Below are 23,131 nucleotides of genomic sequence, written 5' to 3' on the forward strand. Positions count from 1 at the left end.
CGTTGACCCTGTCCACGATTCTGCGCCATAGCTCCATCTTCCTGGCTATGGAGGTGTGCTGCACCTGTGAGCCAAATAGCTGTGGCTATACCCAGAGGATTTCCTCCACCATGACCCTGAGCTCCTCCTCGGAAAACCTGGGGTGTCTTTGGCGTGACATGGGGTGGTGTGGGTGATGTATGGGGTGGTGTATGTGTTGATGTGTGTAGTGATGTGTAGTGGTGTGTGGTGTTTTGTGCGTGGAATGTTGTATGGGTGATGGTGTTGTGTGCCCCTGTGTGGTGGGGTTCTCAATTGCTGTGCTCTCTGTCTCGGCTTCCTCAAAATTTCTGGTTCTAGGGGTTTGTGTGTGATGTGGGTGTGTGTTTTATATTGTGTTGGGTGTGTAGGAGTGGTGTTTGTATGTGTCTCAGGTGTGTGTATTTCGAATTGTCCAATGTGGCGGTGTTTTGGAGATGTGTGTGTATTTTGAGCGCAGCGGTGTGTACCGCCAATGGAATACCGCTGGATTCGTGGGTCGTGATAGCATGGGTGTGTTTCTGTTGGCGTGACGGTGGAGGATTTGTTTTCGCCAGTTTAACACTGACCTTTGGTGTGGCGGACTTGTGTGGGTGTCTGAATTTTAGAGGATTCCGAGATGTGGGTCATAATAGCTGTGGCGGAATTCCGCGGCCGCGGCGGTGTATTGGCGGTCTTCTGCACGGCGGTAAGCGGGTTTTACCGCCAATGTTGTAATGACCCCCATTTTCTTTTATAATGTGTTCCATGATGCTGTTGACAAAAACACTGAGCATCTCAGCTGACTCGGCACTCCCCCTGGGATCCTTGTGAGCAGTTTTGCTGCCAGGAGTCTTCACCCTGTCCCGTCGGCCACTTTCCAACTTAAGGTGCTTTACAGGGGGTGGACTGGCAGTGCTTTGGCTCTGTGTCACACTGGCTGCCCTGGTGGCCGGTGCACTCCACACACCTTTAACACGCACCACTGGTACAGGACTTTTTTTGGCTGAGGTGCTACTACGGGACCTATGAATTGGAGGGGTGGGGGTGGTGGCAAAGAGGTCAACGTTGCTGAGGAAGAGTTGCTGATGAAGACTGGGATGGGTAGATGGGGGGGGTCTGGGAGTGGAGGAAGAGGAGGTGGTTGTAGGAGGTGTAACTTTAGGTGATTTGGGTGCAGGTGCAGGTACTGGAGGCTGTCGTAAGGTGGATGGATGTTGGGTGTGCGGGTGCCCGCTTTTGTGTACATTGGGAGGGGGCGTCACAGACACACTGGGAGTGGACACAGGGGACGTGTAAATGGTAGTGGGGGTGGTGAGTGCAGGTGAGCGGGTGTGGTGCTGGGTGTTCTGGTGCGAGTCCTAATGCCTGTAGATGTAGTGCATGCAGGTGAGAGTGTAGATGACACTGGGAGGGAGGAGGGAGACGACGACGAGGGGGACACAGTGGAGGCAGTGGATGTTGTTGTGTCTGTATGTGGGTGATATTTGTTTGAGTGCCTGTGGGTTGTGTGGTGCTTATGTTTGCCTGAGCTACTTTTGTGTGCTGAGGTGTATGCATGCTAGTCTGATGGTGTGCTTGGGATAGGCTGGGGTACAGGGGACAGGGTCTGGGTGGAGGAAGTTGGAGGGGGGAGGCTAGACACAGGGACAATGGCTGCCATCAGTGCTGAGGCCAGAGATTGCAGGGTTCGATGAAGGGCAGCCTGACCAGAATGAATGCCCTCCAGGAATGCATTACCGTGTTGCAACTCCCTTTCTACACCCTGGATGGCATTCACAATGGTAGACTGCCCAACAGTGAGTGACCTGAGGAGGTCAATGGCCTCCTCACTGAGGGCAGCAGGGGTGACTGGGGCAGGGGTTGAGGTGCCTGGGGAGAAGGTGATGCCCACCCTCCTGGGTGAGCGGGCACGGGGCGAAGGCTGAGGGGCTGCTGGGAGGGCGGTGCTGGTAGGGGAGGTGGCGGCTGTACCTGTAGAAGTGGGGGGCACAGATGGTGCCGCCACCACAACGGAGCTCCCATCGGCGGACGAGTCCGTGTCGCTGTTTGGTGATCCGGTGACTGACGTGAAGCTCCCCTCACCCACCGTCCCACTGGTGTATTCAGAGTCTGTGGTGTGGCCCTCCATGGCCATGTGGGATGCAGCTCCCTCGTGCTCCGGTGCAACTGTACCTCCGCCTGATGATGCTGATGCACACAAGAACAGGGAGAGCACAAAAAGGGGGGGGGGCGACAGAAGAAAGATAGGTTGAGTGCATGGCTTACCGCTACCGCTGGCGGACAATACAGACACAGCAGCCCCCTGCACTACGCCGTGCTCTTGGCCTCTACAAATGCAATTCCTGGGATCTGCCCTACATGGCTATGGTGGTCATCTGCACACATAGATGACACAGGGGCATGTATACCTGTACTTGGCACTCTACAGAGGTGGGGTGGAGTGCCACATGGCCTGCATTACGGAGGGGCCTAGCCTACGGAACTCGCCCTGGCCTAGGGAAACCCACAGCCCTCCTTCCCCACCCAGACCCCTCCACTGCGCGCAAAGTCAGCAGAATGAGAGTGTACTCACCTCCTTGTGTCTGCTGTGATGCCCTCAAGCGCCCATCCAACTCAGGGTAGGCCACTGCCAGGATCCGGAACATCAGGGGGGTCATGGTTCGACGGGCACCCCTCCCACGTTGAGAGGCCATTCCCAGCTGAGCCTCCGCCGTCTTCTTGCTCCAGCGGCGAATGTCCTCCCATCTTTTACGGCAGTGGGTGCCCCACCTCTGGTGGACCCCCAGGGTCCTGACATCCTTGGCGATGGCACGCCAAATGTCCTTCTTCTGGTGGGCGCTGACCCACATGACATGTACAGAGGAAGAAGAGAAGTCATTAACAACAGCACCGTCGAAGTGGGTGGCCCCCATCTCTACCCTTGCCATGTGACACATGCATTCACAGTCCTTCATGTTCCCTGACCTCTGCCCCTTCCTACTGACATCCAGCCCTCTCCACCCAGGCATAGCCCATACAACGTGCTCCCTGTGTACTTACCTGTTGGTCTGGAGGACCGTAGAGTAGCGTGTACTGGGGGAGGACCCTGTCCACAAGCTTCTCCAACTCCTGAGCAGTGAAGGCAGGGGCCCTTTCCCCAGACGCAGCAGCCATTGTCTCTTCCAGACCGAGGTCACAGCAGCACTTGCAGTGTAGGTTCTCTCCTGTCGAAGATCAGGTATCGAGTGATTGAACAGATTGAAAATGTCGGTCACGTCCGCGGCGCTGATGTCCGCGGCGGTGACGTCCGCGGCGGTGGGTATCATCACCGCCGGCGCACTTCATCATTGGCTCCTGGGACCCATAGGGTCCAATGTTAACCAATGAAGCATTGCGCTGCAGTCTACAACCGCCTACTGCAACGGTGTACAACGCCAGCGCTGTTACCTCACATCCCATTGTCCCAGTTTAGAGGTCAGGCAGCCGCTATTTCAGGGGCCCACATGGCTTCATTTACTACTGCGTCACACATACCTATACCTACACTCAACACACATACAGGAAGAGTTTTGTATTTGGGGTCGTGTTCTGTGTAGCTGTGGGTACATACCTGGGAATTTGTTGACTCTGTGGCCGCTGTTGTCCTTCCTAGGCACCATCAGCTGGGACATGTGAGGAGATGGCGGAATCCTCCGGTGTACCGACCGCTGGTGGACCTGTTGACAATGGAGGAGCGACATTTAATCATCACCTACAGGTTTGATCGTGCCACAATCCAGGAACTGTGTACCCAGTTGGAGCCAGACCTGATCTCACCAATCCGCCATCCCACAGGAATCCCCCCTGACGTGCAGGTGCTGTCAGTGCTCCATTTCCTTGCAAGTGGGTCTTTTCAGACAACAGTGGCCATGGCATCAAGGATGTCCCAGCCTATGTTTTCCAACGTGTTGTCCAGAGTGTTGTCTGCCCTGCTGAAACACGTAAGGAGCTACATCGTTTTCCATCAGGTGGAGGATTTGGCTACAGTGAAAGGTGACTTCTATGCCCTTGGACATATCCCCAACATCATAGGTGGTATTGATGGGACCCATGTAGCTCCGGTCCCCCCCGCAGGAGTGAACAGTTGTACAGGAACCGGAAGCGTTATCATTCCATGAATGTACAGATGGTATGTTTGGCAGACCAGTACATCTCCCAGGTAAATGCTATGTTCCCTGGCTCTGTGCATGACGCCTACATCCTGCGGAATAGCAGTATCCCGTATGTTATGGGTCAACTCCAGAGGCACCAGGTGTGGCTATTAGGGGACTCTGGTTACCCCAACCTGTCATGGCTATTGACCCCAGTGAGGAATCCCAGGACCAGGGCAGAGGAACGCTACAATGAGGCCCATGGGCGGACTAGGAGGGTGATCGAACGCACCTTCGGCCTCCTGAAGGCCAGGTTCAGGTGCCTCCATATGACAGGTGGTTCCCTATTCTACTCACCAAAGAAGGTGTGGCAGATCATCATCGCCTGCTCGATGCTTCACAATATTGCTTTGCGACGCCAGGTGCCTTTTCTGCTGGAGGATGTTCCAGATGGCGGTGTGGTGGCAGCTGTGGAGCCTGTGGACCCTGTGGACAGTGATGAGGAGGAAGCTGAGGAAGAAGACATAGACAACAGGGAGTCAGTCATACAGCAATATTTCCAGTGACACACATGTGAGAATATGTTTTTTTTACTATTACATTTACTTTCACACTTCTACCTCTATCCTGTCTGTCATTTAGTAGCAGTACTTGGTAACTGAGTTGTACCTTTCCATTACGGTTTCACAGGTGTGGTTACCAACGTGTGTCATCTGCTTGCATCCTTCATGGACTTGTGATGTGTGACATAGGTATGTTGGCATTACAATTGAAAACGCACTTTGACTCTGTCATTGATAATACAAATTTACCAAATCACAGACTGACTCCAGATTGTTTTGTGCTTCAAGGGTGTTTATTTAAGTGCTCAAAAATGGAGGGGGGTTGTAATATGGTGATGGGGGATGGTGGTGGAATGTCCATGGCAGAGTCCAGTCTATTTGTCTCACAGGTGCTTTGCCCATATGGGCATAGGAAGTGGAGCTGGGGCAGTTCCAATGTGGACAGGGTAACAAAGTGGGAAAGTGGGAGGACAATCAGGGTGGTCTCATTTCCTGGCGGGGGTCTTGCCATCTTGCTCTATCCTGTTCCTGGATCTCAGGGACCGCTTTCGGGGTGCTTGTCCGTCTGCAGGGGGTGGGGTGCTGGTGTGGTGGTCCTGTGGCGGGGCGTCCTGTCCACTAGCGCCGGCGGAGGTGGTGGGCAGTTCATCGTCCATGCTAGTGTCAGGGGCCCCTTGGAGTGCCACGTTGTCCCTCATGGTCTTTTGTATGTCCTTCAGCACCCCTACGATGGTGCCCAGGGAGGAGCTGATGGTTCTGAGCTCCTCCCTGAACCCCAAATACTGCTCCTGCTGCAGGCGCTAGGTCTCCTGAAACTTGGCCAGGACCGTCACCATCGTCTCCTGGGAGTGGTGGTATGCTCCCATGATGGAGGAGAGGGCCTTGTGGAGAGTGCGTTCCCTTGGCCTGTCCGCCCCCTGTCGCACAGCAGCCCTCCCAGTTCCCCTGTGTTCCTGTGCCTCCGTCCCCTGGACCGTGTGCCCACTACCACTTCCCCCAGGTCCCTGTTGTTGTTGGGGTGGTGGGTTATCCTGTGAGGTACTGGGTTTTTCAGAACCGGTACTGATCCGGTAACCCAGCGGTGCCAGGGTACACCCAAAGACCTCGGGTACTTTCCTGATTCAGACTACAGAAACTCAGAGTCTTCTAGGTGAAGTAAAAGATCGAATTTATTGGCTGCAACCAATTGACAAGCGTCCTGAAAGTACAACAGCACGACTTGTATGTTCTCAGGAGACTGTGTGTCAATGCAAAATCAGGTTTCCTTATATACAGTTTTTTAAGCTTCAGGCAAACATTCTTGACATTTTGGTTGGTCATTCACATGTTTTCACTACAAAGGAAAAAACAGTGTCATGATGAAACCTCATATTTCATGTCATCCAACCCATAATAAATTACCTGGCAAGGCCTAGTATTTACATCAGATAAGTGTGGACCCCCAATAAAAACGGGCACCTCCCCCTCGTAAAGTAAGAAGAAGAAAAGAGCAGGTGCAGGTGGGAGTAAGATTAGGCAGGGTGTGTGAGCGATAATAAGGGTTTTATGGCATGGTGTGCCTTGATGCTATCTGATTCGGCCACTGGGAGAGGGACTGGCCAAACAGGTTTGGCCTGAGGCAATGGTTCCAGCTTGCCCAGGTCAGAGAAAAGTCAATCAAGGTGTACGTGTCCTTGGAATCAAATCCGAATATATATTATAAGCCTATGTGAGGGCAACTTTTAAAAATGGGAGCCACGAGTGCAGGACGAAAATGGCGATTTCGAGGTGAAAACGCTGCTGGAATTGAGCGAAAATGCTCATGCTTAGTGTACTAGTCATTATCGGTCTTTTGATATTAAAATCGTACTGTTGTGGCAAAGTAAATTACATGGGTCCAGAATTTTTAGAACCACAAACCCTCCTTTTGCCCTTACATAGGCAATAAACCTATTCTCATGCTAATCTGAGTCCAGGTCTATGTTTCTAAAGTCGTTGAGATGTTGCTGTAACATCATCCTAGTATTTAGCTCGTCTCTTGGTGCAGGTTTCCTTATGCATGATGTAACACAGAGGCCACATATTGCAGGAGCACACTGCACGCATAGACAGAACAGAAAAAGAATGGCCAAGATCATTCCAATGACCATTAGAATCTTCCATCCCCATGCTGATATCAGTTCCCAGAGCCATCCCATTAATGACCAATCTCCTTTATCTAAATGAATAGATTCGGAAATTCTATGCAGTTTGGAGATGGCCTGGTATACTGTTGGAGCGTTATCTGGGACAAAAACACAGCAACTCGACTGGATCAATGTACATACTCCACCCCGGTCTGCAAGTATGACATCTAATGCGACCCTGTTCTGAAGGGTCATAAGACGATCCGACTGGAGCTCAGCAGTCAAGTTACCAAGGGCACCAGCGGTTTCAGCCACGGTGGATTCAACCACTCTTATCAATTGCCTTATGCTCCTGCTGTTGCTTATTTGTCCCCAGAACGGCAGAAAACCCTTTACGAAGTCCCCAAATTCTTGTCCTGCAGTGTCTTCTTCACTGAAGACGCCTCTAACTATCCTTGTCTTGTGGTAATCTGCCGCTGCTGTGTAGGTAGGGGGCAACAGGAACGAAACGAAGCATGTGCCCGAAAAGTCAGGGGGCAACCATGTAAAGGCTCTATCATGGCAGATGAAATAGGTACCCTTAGCTGCCAAGAGCGGAGGGGAGGTCTGAGATGCGAAGACATATGTCTCAGTGCAGACGCTTTCCCCTAGCTGAGCTCTGGGATTCTTGCCAGTACCTTGCAGACACAGGTGACCCTGATGGGGTACAACCCAAATCAGGGAAGATATCTTAGCTTGCTGTTTCTCATTCATTGTGGCTTCATATCCGGTCATGTTCCATCCTATATACGCCATTGTCTCATCTCTGGGGATAGTCTCGTAGGAGATATTGTCCTTCATCATGTCTATGATTCCTTTAACCAAAGCATTTTTCTTAGGGTTGTCTTCCGCAAAACGTAGGGGGTAGTGTGCATAGATGAATATCGTTCTGAATGCCCACACGGAACCATTGTGGTTAAAAGGCAGGATCAGATAAGGGATACCTTTATCTGCTGTGTGAGGCATAAGGCCACACACCCAACAGTTAGTTGTATTTATCACTAGTTGGTGTTGGTGCAAAAGCTGGATGAAGGAGTTATTAATGAATTCTAGTCTCCTAGCAGATTCATGTTTAGGGAGGAGTTGAAAAGAATGTGGGGAAACAGTGGAAGGAGGAGGTGCAGACGAGGTAGTGGGTGCCAATATCACATTAAAACAGAATAAAATATATCCTATAAAAAACATAAGTATACTAAATAACATAAAAATGCATAGCAGCAAAAACCGTTTCCTGGTTATCGTTTCACATATTCTCTTCTTGAAACTCTATCTTTCAACATGTTCTCCATTTTGGAAAGATTCCATTCTCTAACCGTTGCCGCTCGTGGCGGTTGGTTTACTTCACTTAGAAGTGTTCTGAATGTTCCAGGCCGCCCTAGAACAAACCAGTCCTGTAGACCTTGTGTCCACAGGCTACCCCCCTAAGTCTTTTCAGCCACGATCCTACAGCCGAACCCGGATGGAGGTTCAAAAAATACAAAAAGCAAAAAGTAATTCAAAAATAATTTTCCATATTGGAGAACTTTGCTAAAGAGAAGAAAAGTAAACTATTTTATTTGTCCTTTATTCTTGGTCGTAGATCATAACGGTTAGTCCCAGGTATCGTGTGGTCCTGAAAAAGGAGTTCAGGTTCTGTAGTGTCCAATCGAACTGACGGTGATACTGCTGATTGTAAAATGTCATCACTTTCTTTCTCAGTGAGTGTTCCTTTTATTCGTGCATCGCTGAAAGGCAGAAAACGTGGCACGGTTTCAGTCTCTGAGTCGGCGACACCTTCCTGGACCCACCGGTCACATGGCAGAGGTAGGGGTACCCTTTTGCAATGGGTCCCATGGATCCAGTGTTTCTTCCCTTCTACTCGAACAGCCGATCTTGTGGAGAGAAGAACGAGGTGCGGTCCGGTCCACCTGGGCTGCTCGTTTTTGGTTCGTTGAAAGTTCTTTATTAAAACCCAGGATCCAGGCTCAATGGGATGACCTGGAGATTCAGAGACCGGAGGCAAGGTGTCGTGGACCTGTTGATGTAAGACACGCAATTTAGCCGTCAATTCATACAGATAGTCAAGCAAGACAGGATGCTCTATCTCGCTAAACTTCTTGGGCCTAGGCACTCCCCATATATTGGCCGGGCGGCCAAAGACTATTTCGTAAGGACTAAGTTTCACTCGTGAATGCACAGTCATTCTGGTTGATAGGAGTGCTAAGGGTAGAGCGTCAGGCCATTTGAGACCAGAGCTCGCTTGTATCTTGGCCAATTTTAGCTTTAGAGTGCCGTTATAGCACTCTACTAATCCAGCTGATTGGGGGTGATTTGCAGCGTGAAACTTTTGGTTGATGCCTAGCCCTTCGCATACTTTCTTCATCACTTGACCCACAAATTCACTTCCATTGTCACTCCAGATCATTCTCGGCATTCCAAATCTAGGGAAGAACTCTTTCACAAGGGCTTTGGCTGTGGATAGCGCAGTATTGTCTTTTAGGGGATAGGCTTCCACCCATCTTGAAAAGGCACAAACAACTACGAGTACGTATTTTAAGTTGTTGCACCTCTCCATGTGGATGAAATCTAGCTGCAAAACCTCAAACGGATACGTAGGAGGTGCAAAATGACCAGCTGGAGTTGGGGTTCCTCTACCAGGGTTGTGTTTCAGACATACCATGCAATTTCTAACCACATTTTCTGCGCACTTGGGAATTCCTGTATTTTGCCATACTGGGGCCAACAACTTACAAATCCCTTTCACACTGATGTGAGCCATTCCATGAGCCATTGTAACTACTGCAAGCACATACGCATCGGGTAGCAACCATCTTTGATGTTCTGACAACTCGACCCAACCATTCGCATCCAATTTACCCGTACTTTCTCTCCACACACTCAATTCTCTCTCTGTGGCTTCAGCTTGAATCGACTTCACGCTTTCTATCGTGTCTTCACACATTCCAACATCACCAATCCATCTTGCAGGGCCCGCGACATACATTCGGCTCATCACATTCCTTGCCGTTTCTTTTGCGACCTCGTCAGCAAATGCATTCCCACAACCAACATCATCAGTCACCTTTTTATGTGCGCTACACTTCACAATCGCAACTTGCAACGGTAAAGTAAGTGAATCAAGGAGCTCATTTACCAACTGACCATGCTGTATTTTAGTTCCATTCGAGGTCAGGAACCCACGTTCCTTCCACAAACGCCCAAAATTATGGGCCACACCAAACGCATATTGGCTATAGGTATAGATAGTCACTTTCATTCCTTTTGATACTGTACATGCTCTTGTTAGGGCTATTAACTCAGCTGCTTGGGCTGAATTATGTGGGATACGTGCAGCTTCAACAATCGTACCCAAAGTTGTCACAGCATACGCCGCAGTCGTGTCACCATTCGGGAGCTTAAAGCATGAACCATCCACCCACAAAGTACCATCACTCTTTGCAATGGGAGTGTCCAGAAGGTCTATTCTCCCTTTCGTTTCTTCTTCTGTTCTACGGAGACAATCATGTTGTTCAGAAGTATCTAACTCCGTCACAATTGGCAATAACGTAGCTGGGTTAAGTGTAGTGCATCTTTTTATATGTACATGGCTTGCTAACAATGTCAACTCGTAACCTGACAATCGAGCACTAGTTAAATGCTGTGTCTTGGTTCTGTTTAACAACGTGTCCACTGCATGTGGAACCATTACGATTAATGTGTTATTCATCACTAAACCAGCAGACTGGCGGATAGAAACAGCAGCTGCCGCTGCCGCTCTTAAGCAGCTCGGTAGTGCCTTAGCTACTGGGTCTAAGGTTGAAGAGAAATAGGCGCATGGACGCTCCCTGTCTCCAAACTGTTGCGTCAAAACTGCTAACGCACAACCTTCTTTCTCATGGACATACAATGTAAAAGGCTTGCTGTAGTTGGGGGTACCCAACACAGGAGCTGAACATAATGCATCACGTAATTCGACAAAACGTTTCTGACAATCTTCAGACCATGGGACGGGATTCGGTATATCTTTACAAGTTAATGCCACCAAGGGTTTGGCTATTAACGAAAAATTAGGTATCCATTGTCTGCAATATGATGTAATACCCAAGAAAGCACGCACTTCCCTTTGTGTTCTTGGCACACTCATTGCTGCAACAGCTCTGATTCTCTCTGGGGTCAGTTGCCTTCCCTCCTTCGAAAAGAGATGACCTAAATAGGTCACTTCTTTTTGACAATACTGTAACTTTGAAAGGGACACTTTGTGGTGTAAATCAGACAAATGACGCAATAATGACAATGTTGCTTCTTTGCAGATCTCCTTAGTATCTGCGGCAACTAGCAAATCATCGACATATTGAATGAGAGTGGCGCCATCAGGTAACATAAGAGTGTCAAGTTGTGCTTTCAAAGCCTGACTATAGATGGATGGACTTTCACAATAGCCTTGAGGAGCTCTCTTAAATCTGAAGCTTCGTCCTCCCAAATTGAAGCCAAAAATGTCCCTGCTCTCTTCTGCAATAGGGATGCTGAAGAAAGCATTCTTCAGGTCTATTACTGAAAACCAAGTGGCTGAAGCCGGAATCATTGTCAACAATGCAGTGATATCGGGGACGACTGGAAACTGTGGCACAACTATTTTGTTCACCTGCCTAAGATCAATTACAAACCTATAAACAGGTGGCTGAATAGGGTCAGTATGCTTCAAGACAGGCAAAACAGGACTATTGCAAACGTTGCCTCTTGTCTCTTCAATTACATCCTTCTCAATCAGATCACGAATAATTGCCATCAACGCTTTTTCCCCCTCACTAGAGATCTTGTATTGGGGAATACGTGGCATTTTAACATTGGCTTTTAATGTTATCACATATGGCTGAATTTCCAAAAGACCTACATCATTAGGTCCAGTAGCCCAAAGAGTATTAGGAAGAGACGAAAATTCTGGTGGAAATCTGTCCTTTGACAAATACATTGGTGAAACCACTTTCTTACCCAATGTGAGTTGCACTCCAGAAGGAGAGCAATACAATGTTGCATACAATCTCTTTAACAAATCTAATCCTAACAAGTTCTCGCCACAACCTGTCGTCAAAATAAGGGGTGTTTCAAATTTACAAGGTCCAACAGAAAGAGATATAGGGTTAGAAATCGGATTTCTAACTGGGGCGCCGGAAAACCCTACTGATACATTTGTTTCGCCAGACAAAGGTGCGCCAGGGAGTTTTGAGTGCATAATAGAACTCTTGGTAGCACCAGTATCCAACAGAAAAGGTTCTGACACACCTGATGCAATCACCTTAACATAAGGCCCACTCTGATCTACCGGAACTGAAACAACTCCCTCTCTTTGTCTATGGCTGTCCTAGCAATCATTACTGTCCAAATGCTCACCCTCTGTATAGTAATCATCAGTATAGTACTGAGCCGTCCTACCAGATGCATTAACCTGTTGATCAAATCTGTTCATTGAGTTTTGAGGGAGGAATGGGCGCGCGTTCTGGGGAACATATCCACGTCCTCTTCCTCTAGGTGCTTGTGGAACACCTCGACCTCTTAAACCGGAAGTACCATTTGCGCGCTGTAGCAAAGCAGGGCAACTATACTTGAAATGACCCTCTTCCTTACAATATGAACACTGATTGGGACCTACTGGGATACGTGGTTGAGCATACTCGGCTCTTTGCGGGTTTCTCTGAAACGGTTGGGGCTGATAGTTATTCTGATAGTTGTTCTGTGCACCACTATTCTGACCACCACGTGGCGGGTACGCTTGTTGTAACAGAACCTTCGTTTTCAAATCTTTTGTTTTCTTCTCTACTCTATCTCTCTCATCTTTATCTCTATTTTCGTAGTATTGTGCAGTAGCCAATATCTGCGCTGAAGAGGAAACTGCCCAAGAACTTTCTGAATCTTTTAACTTTTTACACAACTCAGGAAGCAGATTATGCACAAATTTATCGACGAACAAACGTTGACCACCTTCCGTGCTCATATCTTGACCACTGTGATCCACAAACGTTTCTTCAAACCTGGTGAAGAAATCTGATACCGTTTCTTCTTTCTTTTGCTTACATGCAGACAATTTATCCCAGTTTACACGCATCGCAGGCATTATAGTTTTCATGTAATCAATAATTCTACCAGGAAGTTCTGTCACTAAAGGCTCAGGTTTAGCACCACCAATTTGTCGGGCATCTGCAGCAGCAATATTGGCCCATGTGTCACCTAACTCTTGAGCATGGTCTGCATGGCGAATCTTTCCCCATAAAGGCTGTGGAACAACATTCCCAAACAACATGTCTATGTCAGCTAAATTCATAATGCAAGACCCCGCAGTCTGTGACAATTCCTTGTAATACCCTGTAGGATTCTTACGGGGATCAGGCAATGTCTGCTTAAGGGCTAAAACTTCAGCTCGCTTCCATGGAACGTGTACCCATACACGCTGGAAATGAGGCAGGACAGGTGGATTAGCATTTGGGTCCCCTTCCCTCCACTGTGGGGGAACTTCTCTCATGGGGTACTGTTTCCCTTTCTTTTTAGCAGAAGAATCATATTTAAACAATAACCTGGAAACACCTTCAGTCCTAAACGACAATAACGTTGCAACTGCTTTCTCGACATCTGAACCCACAATCAAACCTGTCGAAAAATCAAACCGTACACGACACAACTTAGGCGGATTGGGCTCCAAACCATTTTCCTCTAAATCCTCAGAAAGAAAAGTACACATTTTCTCAAAAACGTATCTCTGTTTCGGTTCTTCCCACTGATGGAAGACATCCATAACAGACTCTAGTTCATATCTCGCTGGTTCAGTAACCCATTTATGCGCCAAATAATTCAGTGTCTCTTTCTCCATACCATCAGGCAATTGGCTACGCAATTGCTTACGCTCTGTAACTGGGGTCGTAGCTAATGACCCAAAGAGAGGGGATAAAAGACTAGTCACAGTGTTTGTCATTCTCTGACGGATAGAGGGAGAGGTTGACAAATGAACAGGAGGAAAAACAGAATGAGACAAGGCAGAGACAGAAGCAGTGTCAGAAACAATACCAGGAGTGGTAGTCGCTATAGTAGTCAAAGTTGTAGGAAGTAAAGGCAGAGCAGATGTCAAAGCCGGTGGCCCTTGAGAAGGCTGCACCGGAGAAATAGGAACCAACTGAGGAATAGCTGGTGGGTGCTGGGGAGGAGCAGGAGGCAATGCAACCACCGCTTGTGCAACTAGAGGTTGCGGAGGTGCTGTTGCATTCTGCGCATAGGGTGGTGGCGAACTTAGCAAATGCGACATTAGGGGATCTTTTTCAGAGTCTTTTGCTGCATCTTGCTGAAGAGGCGACAAAACTGGATAGCATTTATCTACTGTCATTTTGTGTCGCCTATGCAACTGCTCATTCAACTGTTCTGCTTCGTTATCTTTAAACTGTATAGCAGCTTGAATAATCGAAATACCTTTTTCTCTCTTATTTTTCTTAGCTAATTTAATTTCCTTTTGCTTGGCTTCTTTACGCCATAAGCGGAAAGAATCAAACATTGCCGGCCGGGCTTTCTTCTTAAAAAGTCTAACTTCGAGGTTATTTCTGTGTCAAAGCTACCATTTTGGGGCCATTTTAAAACACCATCTTTTCTGGTGTAATGGATCCATACTTCATTATATGTGATGGGGCCTACTCCGTGCTTCACATATAGTTCATAAGTTGGAGTTCCAATCGGAGGAACCGGACATGAGTCCTCCAACCGGGAGTCCCTTTTACAACCAAGACAAAACAAATTTCCAAGTCTGCTAAGACCAGGCATCTTCGCTCACTAGTCTAGCTTCAAACTTCAAAGGATTATCGTTTACGATAGTCTCGTGAATACACGAGTCCTTCGGCTTTGGTACTTGCAAGTTCCAAATCAAAATGATCCCGAAGGGATACCAAACCAAATGTCCAACTTAAGGACCAAACCAAGTGTCCAACTAAGGACCAAATCAAGGCCCATATTTATACTTTTTGACGCTAAACTGCGCTAACGCAGTTTAGCGTCAAAAAATTTAGCGCCGTCTAACGCCATTCTGAAGCGCCATGCGGGCGCCGTATTTATGGAATGGCGTTAGCCGGCGCTAGCAGACCGGCGCTGCCTGGTGTGCGTGGAAAAAAAACACGTAGACCAGGCAGCGCCGGCGTAGGGGAAAAATGGCGTTAGGGCGTCTTAAAATGGGGCAAGTCAGGTTGAGGCAAAAAAATCGCCTCAACCCGATTTGCGCCATTATTTTCAACGCCCAGACGCCATTTAAATGACTCCTGTCTTAGTAAAGACAGGAGTCATGCCCCCTTGCCCAATGGCCATGCCCAGGGGACTTATGTCCCCTGGGCATGGTCATTGGGCATAGTGGCATGTAGGGGGGCACAAAGAAGGCCCCCCTATGCCACACAATTTTTTTTTAAAAAATATAAAAATTATACTTACCTGAACTTACCTGAATGTCCCTGGGGTGGGTCCCTCCATCCTTGGGTGTCCTCCTGGGGTGGGCAGGGGGGGTCCCTGGGGGCAGGGGAGGGCACCTGTGGGCTCATTTTGAGCCCACAGGCCCCTTAACGCCTACCCTGACCCAGGCGTTAAATAGTGGCGCAAATGCGGGGTTTTTTGACCCGCCACCTCCCGGGCGTGATTTTTGCCCGGGAGTATAAATACGACGCATTTGCGTCGCCGTCATTTTTTTAGACGGGAACGCCTTCCTTGCATCTCATTAACGCAAGGAAGGCGTTCACGCAAAAAAATGACGCTATTTGCCCATACTTTGGCGCTAGACGCGTCTAACGCCAAAGTATAAATATGGCGTTAGTTTTGCGCCGAATTTGCGTCGAAAAAAATAACGCTAATTCGGCGCAAACGGAGTATAAATACGGGCCCAAGTGTCCAACTAAGGACCAAACCAAGGGGGTCATTCTGACTCCCGCCGGGCGCGGTCACTGCGCGCCCGGCGGGAGCCGCCAAAATACCGTACGCGGTCGGAAGACTGCGGCGGGTATTTTGAGTTTTCCCCTGGGCTGGTGGGCGGCCTCCAAAAGGCCGCCCGCCAGCCCAGGGGAAAACGACCTTCCCACCATGAAGCCGGCTCGTAATCGAGCCGGCGGAGTGGGAAGGTGCGACGGGTGCTACTGCACCCGTCGCGTATTTCACTGTCTGCTATGCAGACAGTGAAATACAAGCGGGGCCCTCTTACGGGGGCCCCTGCAGTGCCCATGCCATTGGCATGGGCACTGCAGGGGCCCCCAGGGGCCCCGCGACACCCCCTACCGCCGTCCTGTTCCTGGCGGGCGAACCGCCAGGAACAGGATGGCGGTAGGGGGTGTCAGAATCCCCAAGGCGGCGCAGCATGCTGCGCCGCCTTGGAGGATTCTGACGGGCAGCGGAAAACCGGCGGGAGACCGCCGGTTTTCCTGCACTGACCGCGGCCAAAGCGCCGCGGTCAGAATGCCCTGCGGGGCACCGCCGGTCTGTCGGCGGTGCTCCCGCCGACCCTGGCCCCGGCGGTCTGAGACCGCCGGGGTCAGAATGACCCCCCAAGTGTCCAACTAAGGACTGGGAGACGCTCCACTTATACTTAACTGAAAATATCAATGACGTCACCAGAAGACTCGTCTTATCGTTTCGCTCTACCAAAAATCAAGGGTCCAAATCAGGGCGATAGCCAGGGCAGCAGTCCTTCGTAGCCGTCGGGAAGCGGGGAACCTCGCAGCAAAGACTTTCGGACCACGTCGACATGCAGGGGTCGATGAAGTGGCGGCCTTCCTCCAGAATTTTCACACGAAGCTCTTCACGAACCTCAGGCTTGGACCGGTACCGCTGGTATCGCCCCACGTTGGGCGCCAACTGAGGTACTGGGTTTTTCAGAACCGGTACTGATCCGGTAACCCAGCGGTGCCAGGGTACACCCAAAGACCTCGGGTACTTTCCTGATTCAGACTACAGAAACTCAGAGTCTTCTAGGTGAAGTAAAAGATCGAATTTATTGGCTGCAACCAATTGACAAGCGTCCTGGAAGTACAACAGCACGACTTGTATGTTCTCAGGAGACTGTGTGTCAATGCAAAATCAGGTTTCCTTATATACAGTTTTTTAAGCTTCAGGCAAACATTCTTGACATTTTGGTTGGTCATTCACATGTTTTCACTACAAAGGAAAAAACAGTGTCATGATGAAACCTCATATTTCATGTCATCCAACCCATAATAAATTACCTGGCAAGGCCTAGTATTTACATCAGATAAGTGTGGACCCCCAATAAAAACGGGCACCTCCCCCTCGTAAAGTAAGAAGAAGAAAAGAGCAGGTGCAGGTGGGAGTAAGGTTAGGCAGGGTGTGTGAGCGATAATAAGGGTTTTATGGCATGGTGTGCCTTGATGCTATCTGATTCGGCCACTGGGAGAGGGACTGGCCAAACAGGTTTGGCCTGAGGCAATGGTTCCAGCTTCCCCAGGTCAGAGAAAAGTCAATCAAGGTGTACGTGTCCTTGGAATCAAATCCGACTGTATTATAAGCCTATGTGAGGGCAACTTTTAAAAATGGGAGCCACGAGTGCAGGACGAAAATGGCGATTTCGAGGTGAAAACGCTGCTGGAATTGAGCGGAAATGCTCATGCTTAGTGTACTAGTCATTATCGGTCTTTTGATATTAAAATCGTACTGTTGTGGCAAAGTAAATTACATGGGTCCAGAATTTTTAGAACCACACCTGTTTCCCTGTAGTGGTCGACACACCGCTGATTGACGTGTCCTGGGGACGGAGGTATGGCCCGCTGGGTGGGTGCTGTGCTGGTGTTACCAGAGGGTGGAAGGTCAGTGTTGGGCTGTGCCTGTGCGAGGGGAACCGACTGTCCCGAGGCCCACGATGGTCCGGGCTGGTCATCTGGATCCAGTTGGCCAGAGCTGCTGTCGTCACTGTGGGCCTCTTCTGTGGGTGGAGTGGAGATGTCTGGACCCTCCTGTGTGGTGACGTTCCGTAGTGGTCTTGCAGGGGTATAAGAGCATGATTATTGCATGTGTGTGTGTCATGGTGTGCAATGGGTGGGTGTGCGTGTACCCCAGTGCAAGCATTCCTGTGTTGGGGTTTGTGTGATGATGGTTAGGAGGTTGTTATGGGTAAGTGCAGTGAGCATGCTTTAGTGAGGGGTGACCATGCTTAGTTGTGTCATGCAGGGCTGGGTGTTGGGATGGGTGGTTTGTGTTATTAGTACATTAGTGAGGAGTTGGAGTGATAGGGGAGGGGATGAGGGTGGGGGTGTGTGATAGCATGCATGTAGGGTGAGGGATATGATAGCTAAGATTTGACTTACCAGTGTCCATTCCTCCACCGACTCCTCTGAGGCCCTCCGGATGCATGATGGTCAAGACTTGCTCCTCCCATGTTGTTAGTTGTGGGGGAGGAGGTGGGGGTCTGCCGCCAGTCCGCTGTACTGTGATGTTGTGTCTGGAGACCACAGAATGCACCTTCCCCCGTAGGTCGTTCCACCTCTTCCTGATGTCCAGAGGATTTCCTCCACCATGACCCTGAGCTCCTCCTCGGACAACCTGGGGTGTCTTTGGCGTGACATGGGGTGGTGTGGGTGATGTATGGGGTGGTGTATGTGTTGATGTGTGTGGTGATGTGTAGTGGTGTGTGGTGTTTTGTGCGTGGAATGTTGTATGGGTGATGGTGTGGTGTGCCCCTGTGTGGTGGGGTTCTCAATTGCTGTGCTCTCTGTCTCGGCTTCCTCAAAATTTCTGGTTCTAGGGGTTTGTGGGTGATGTGGGTGTGTGTTTTATATTGTGTTGGGTGTGTGGGAGTGGTGTTTGTATGTGTCTCAGGTGTGTGTATTTCGAATTGTCCAATGTGGCGGTGTTTTGGAGATGTGTGTGTATTTTGAGCGCGGCGGTGTGTACCGCCAATGGAATACCGTGGTTGAAAGACTGCTGTGTGGATTCGTGGGTCGTGATAGCATGGGTGTGTTTCTGTTGGCGTGACGGTGGAGGATTTGTTTTTCGCCAGTTTAACACTGACCTTTGGTGTGGCGGACTTGTGTGGGTGTCTGAATTTCAGAGGATTCCGAGATGTGGGTCATAATAGCTGTGGCGGAATTCCGCGGCCGCGGCGGTGTATTGGCGGTCTTCTGCACGGCGGTAAGCGGGTTTTACCGCCAAAGTTGTAATGACCCCCATTTTCTTTCATAATGTGTTCCATGATGCTGTTGACAAAAACACTGAGCATCTCAGCTGACTCGGCGCTCCCCCTGGTACCCTTGTGAGCAGTTTTGCTGCCAGGAGTCTTCACTCTGTCCCGTCGGCCACTTTCCAACTTAAGGTGCTTTACAGGGGGTGGACTGGCAGTGCTTTGGCTCTGTGTCACACTGGCTGCCCTGGTGGCCGGTGCACTCCACACACCTTTAACACGCACCACTGGTACAGGACTTTTTTTGGCTGAGGTGCTACTACGGGACCTATGAATTGGAGGGGTGGGGGTGGTGGCAAAGAGGTCAACGTTGCTGAGGAAGAGATGCTGATGAAGACTGGGATGGGGAGATGGAGGGGGTCTGGGAGTGGAGGAAGAGGAGGTGGTTGTAGGAGGTGTAACTTTAGGTGATTTGGGTGCAGGTGCAGGTACTGGAGGCTGTCGTAAAGTGGATGGATGTTGGGTGTGTGGGTGCCAGCGTTTGTGTACTTTGGGAGGGGGTGTCACAGACACACTGGGAGTGGACACAGGGGACGTGTAAATGGTAGTGGGGGTGGTGAGTGCAGGTGAGCGGGTGTGGTGCTGGGTGTTCTGGTGCGAGTCCTAATGCCTGTAGATGTAGTGCATGCAGGTGAGAGTGTAGATGACACTGGGAGGGAGGAGGGAGAAGACGAGGAGGGGGACACAGTGGAGGCAGTGGATGTTGTTGTGTCTGTATGTGGGTGATGCTTGTTTGAGTGCCTGTGGGTTGTGTGGTGCTTATGTTTGCCTGAGCTACTTTTGTGTGCTGAGGTGTATGCATGCTAGTCTGATGGTGTGCTTGGGATAGGCTGGGGTACAGGGGACTGGGTCTGGGTGGAGGAAGTTGGAGGGGGGAGGCTAGACACAGGGACAATGGCTGCCATCAGTGCTGAGGCCAGAGATTGCAGGGTTCGATGAAGGGCAGCCTGACCAGAATGAATGCCCTCCAGGAATGCATTACCGTGTTGCAACTCTCGTTCTACACCCTGGATGGCATTCACAATGGTAGACTGCCCAACAGTGAGTGACCTGAGGAGGTCAATGGCCTCCTCACTGAGGGCAGCAGGGGTGACTGGGGCAGGGGTTGAGGTGCCTGGGGAGAAGGTGATGCCCACCCTCCTGGGTGAGCGGGCACGGGGCGAAGGCTGAGGGGCTGCTGGGAGGGCGGTGCTGGTAGGGGAGGTGGCGGCTGTACCTGTAGAAGTGGGGGGCACAGATGGTGCCGCCACCACAACGGAGCTCCCATCGGCGGACGAGTCTGTGTCGCTGTTTGGTGATCAGGTGACTGACGTGAAGCTCCCCTCACCCACCGTTCCACTGGTGTATTCAGAGTCTGTGGTGTGGCCCTCCATGGCCATGTGCGATGCAGCTCCCTCGTGCTCCGGTGCCACTGTACCTCCGCCTGATGATGCTGATGCACACAAGAACAGGGAGAGCCTAAAAAGGGGGGGGCGACAGAAGAAAGATAGGTTGAGTGCATGGCTTACCGCTACCGCTGGCCGACAATACAGACACAGCAGCCCCCTGCACTACGCCGTGCTCTTGGCCTCTACAAATGCAATTCCTGGGATCTGCCCTACATGGCTATGGTGGTCATCTGCACACATAGATGACACAGGGGCATGTATACCTGTACTTGGCACTCTACAGAGGTGGGGTGGAGTGCCACATGGCCTGCATTACGGAGGGGCCTAGCCTACGGAACTCGCCCTGGCCTAGGGAAACCCACAGCCCTCCTTCCCCACCCAGACCCCTCCACTGCGCGCAAAGTCAGCAGAATGAGAGTGTAATCACCTCCTTGTGTCTGTTGTGATGCCCTCAAGCGCCCATCCAACTCAGGGTAGGCCACCGCCAGGATCCGGAACATCAGGGGGGTCATGGTTCGACGGGCACCCCTCCCACGTTGGGAGGCCATCCCCAGCTGAGCCTCCGCCGTCTTCTTGCTCCAGCGGCGAATGTCCTCCCATCTTTTACGGCAGTGGGTGGCCGGCCTCTGGTGGACCCCCAGGGTCCGGACATCCTTGGCGATGGCACGCCAAATGTCCTTCTTCTGGTGGGCGCTGACCCACATGACATGTACAGAGGAAGAAGAGAAGTCATTAACAACAGCACCGTCGAAGTGGGTGGCCCCCATCCCTACCCTTGCCATGTGACACATGCATTCACAGTCCTTCATGTTCCCTGACCTCTGCCCCCTTCCTACTGACATCCAGCCCTCTCCACCCAGGCATAGCCCATACAACGTGCTCCCTGTGTACTTACCTGTTGGTCTGGAGGACCGTAGAGTAGCGTGTACTGGGTGAGGACCCTGTCCACGAGCTTCTCCAACTCCTGAGCAGTGAAGGCAGGGGCCCTTTCCCCAGACACAGCAGCCATTGTCTCTTCCAGACCGAGGTCACAGCAGCACTTGCAGTGTAGGTTCTCTCCTGTCGAAGATCAGGTATCGAGTGATTGAACAGATTGAAAATGTCGGTCACGTCCGCGGCGCTGATGTCCGCGGCGGTGACGTCCGCGGCGGTGGGTATCATCACCGCCGGCGCACTTCATCATTGGCTCCTGGGACCCATAGGGTCCAATGTTAACCAATGTAGCATTGCGCTACAGTCTACAACCGCCTACCGCAACGGTGTACAACGCCAGCGCTGTTTCCTCACATCCCATTGTCCCAGTTTAGAGGTCAGGCAGCCGCTATTTCAGGGGCCCACATGGCTTCATTTACTACTGCGTCACACATACCTATACCTACACTCAACACACATACAGGAAGAGTTTTGTATTTGGGGTCGTGTTCTGTGTAGCTGTGGGTACATACCTGGGAATTTGTTGACTCTGTGGCCGCTGTTGTCCTTCCTAGGCACCATCAGCTGGGACATGTGAGGAGATGGCGGAATCCTCCGGTGTACCGACCGCTGGTGGATCTGTTGACAATGGAGGAGCGACATTTAATCATCACCTACAGGTTTGACCGTGCCACAATCCAGGAACTGTGTACCCAGTTGGAGCCAGACCTGATCTCACCAATCCGCCATCCCACAGGAATCCCCCCTGACGTGCAGGTGCTGTCAGTGCTCCATTTCCTTGCAAGTGGGTCTTTTCAGACAACAGTGGCCATGGCATCAGGGATGTCCCAGCCTATGTTTTCCAACGTGTTGTCCAGAGTGTTGTCTGCCCTGCTGAAACACGTAAGGAGCTACATCGTTTTCCATCAGGTGGAGGATTTGGCTACAGTGAAAGGTGACTTCTATGCCCTTGGACATATCCCCAACATCATAGGTGCTATTGATGGGACCCATGTAGCTCCGGTCCCCCCGCAGGAGTGAACAGTTGTACAGGAACCGGAAGCGTTATCATTCCATGAATGTACAGATGGTATGTTTGGCAGACCAGTACATCTCCCAGGTAAATGCTATGTTCCCTGGCTCTGTGCATGACGCCTACATCCTGCGGAATAGCAGTATCCCGTATGTGATGGGTCAACTCCAGAGGCACCAGGTGTGGCTATTAGGGGACTCTGGTTACCCCAACCTGTCATGGCTATTGACCCCAGTGAGGAATCCCAGGACCAGGGCAGAGGAACGCTACAATGAGGCCCATGGGCGGACTAGGAGGGTGATCGAACGCACCTTCGGCCTCCTGAAGGCCAGGTTCAGGTGCCTCCATATGACAGGTGGTTCCCTATTCTACTCACCAAAGAAGGTATGCCAGATCGTCATCGCCTGCTCGATGCTTCACAATATTGCTTTGCGACGCCAGGTGCCTTTTCTGCAGGAGGATGTTCCAGATGGCGGTGTGGTGGCAGCTGTGGAGCCTGTGGACCCTGTGGACAGTGATGAGGAGGAAGCTGAGGAAGAAGACATAGACAACAGGGAGTCAGTCATACAGCAATATTTCCAGTGACACACAGGTGAGAACATGTTTTTTTTACTATTACATTTACTTTCACACTTCTACCTCTATCCTGTCTGTCATTTAGTAGCAGTATTTGGTAACTGAGTTGTACCTTTCCATTACGGTTTCACAGGTGTGGTTACCAACGTGTGTCATCTGCTTGCATCCTTCATGGACTTGTGATGTGTGACATAGGTATTTTGGCATTACAATTGAAAACGCACTTTGACTCTGTCA

The sequence above is a fragment of the Pleurodeles waltl genome, chromosome 1_2 (genome assembly GCF_031143425.1).
Source record: "Pleurodeles waltl isolate 20211129_DDA chromosome 1_2, aPleWal1.hap1.20221129, whole genome shotgun sequence".
NCBI classification, from domain to species: domain Eukaryota; kingdom Metazoa; phylum Chordata; class Amphibia; order Caudata; family Salamandridae; genus Pleurodeles; species Pleurodeles waltl.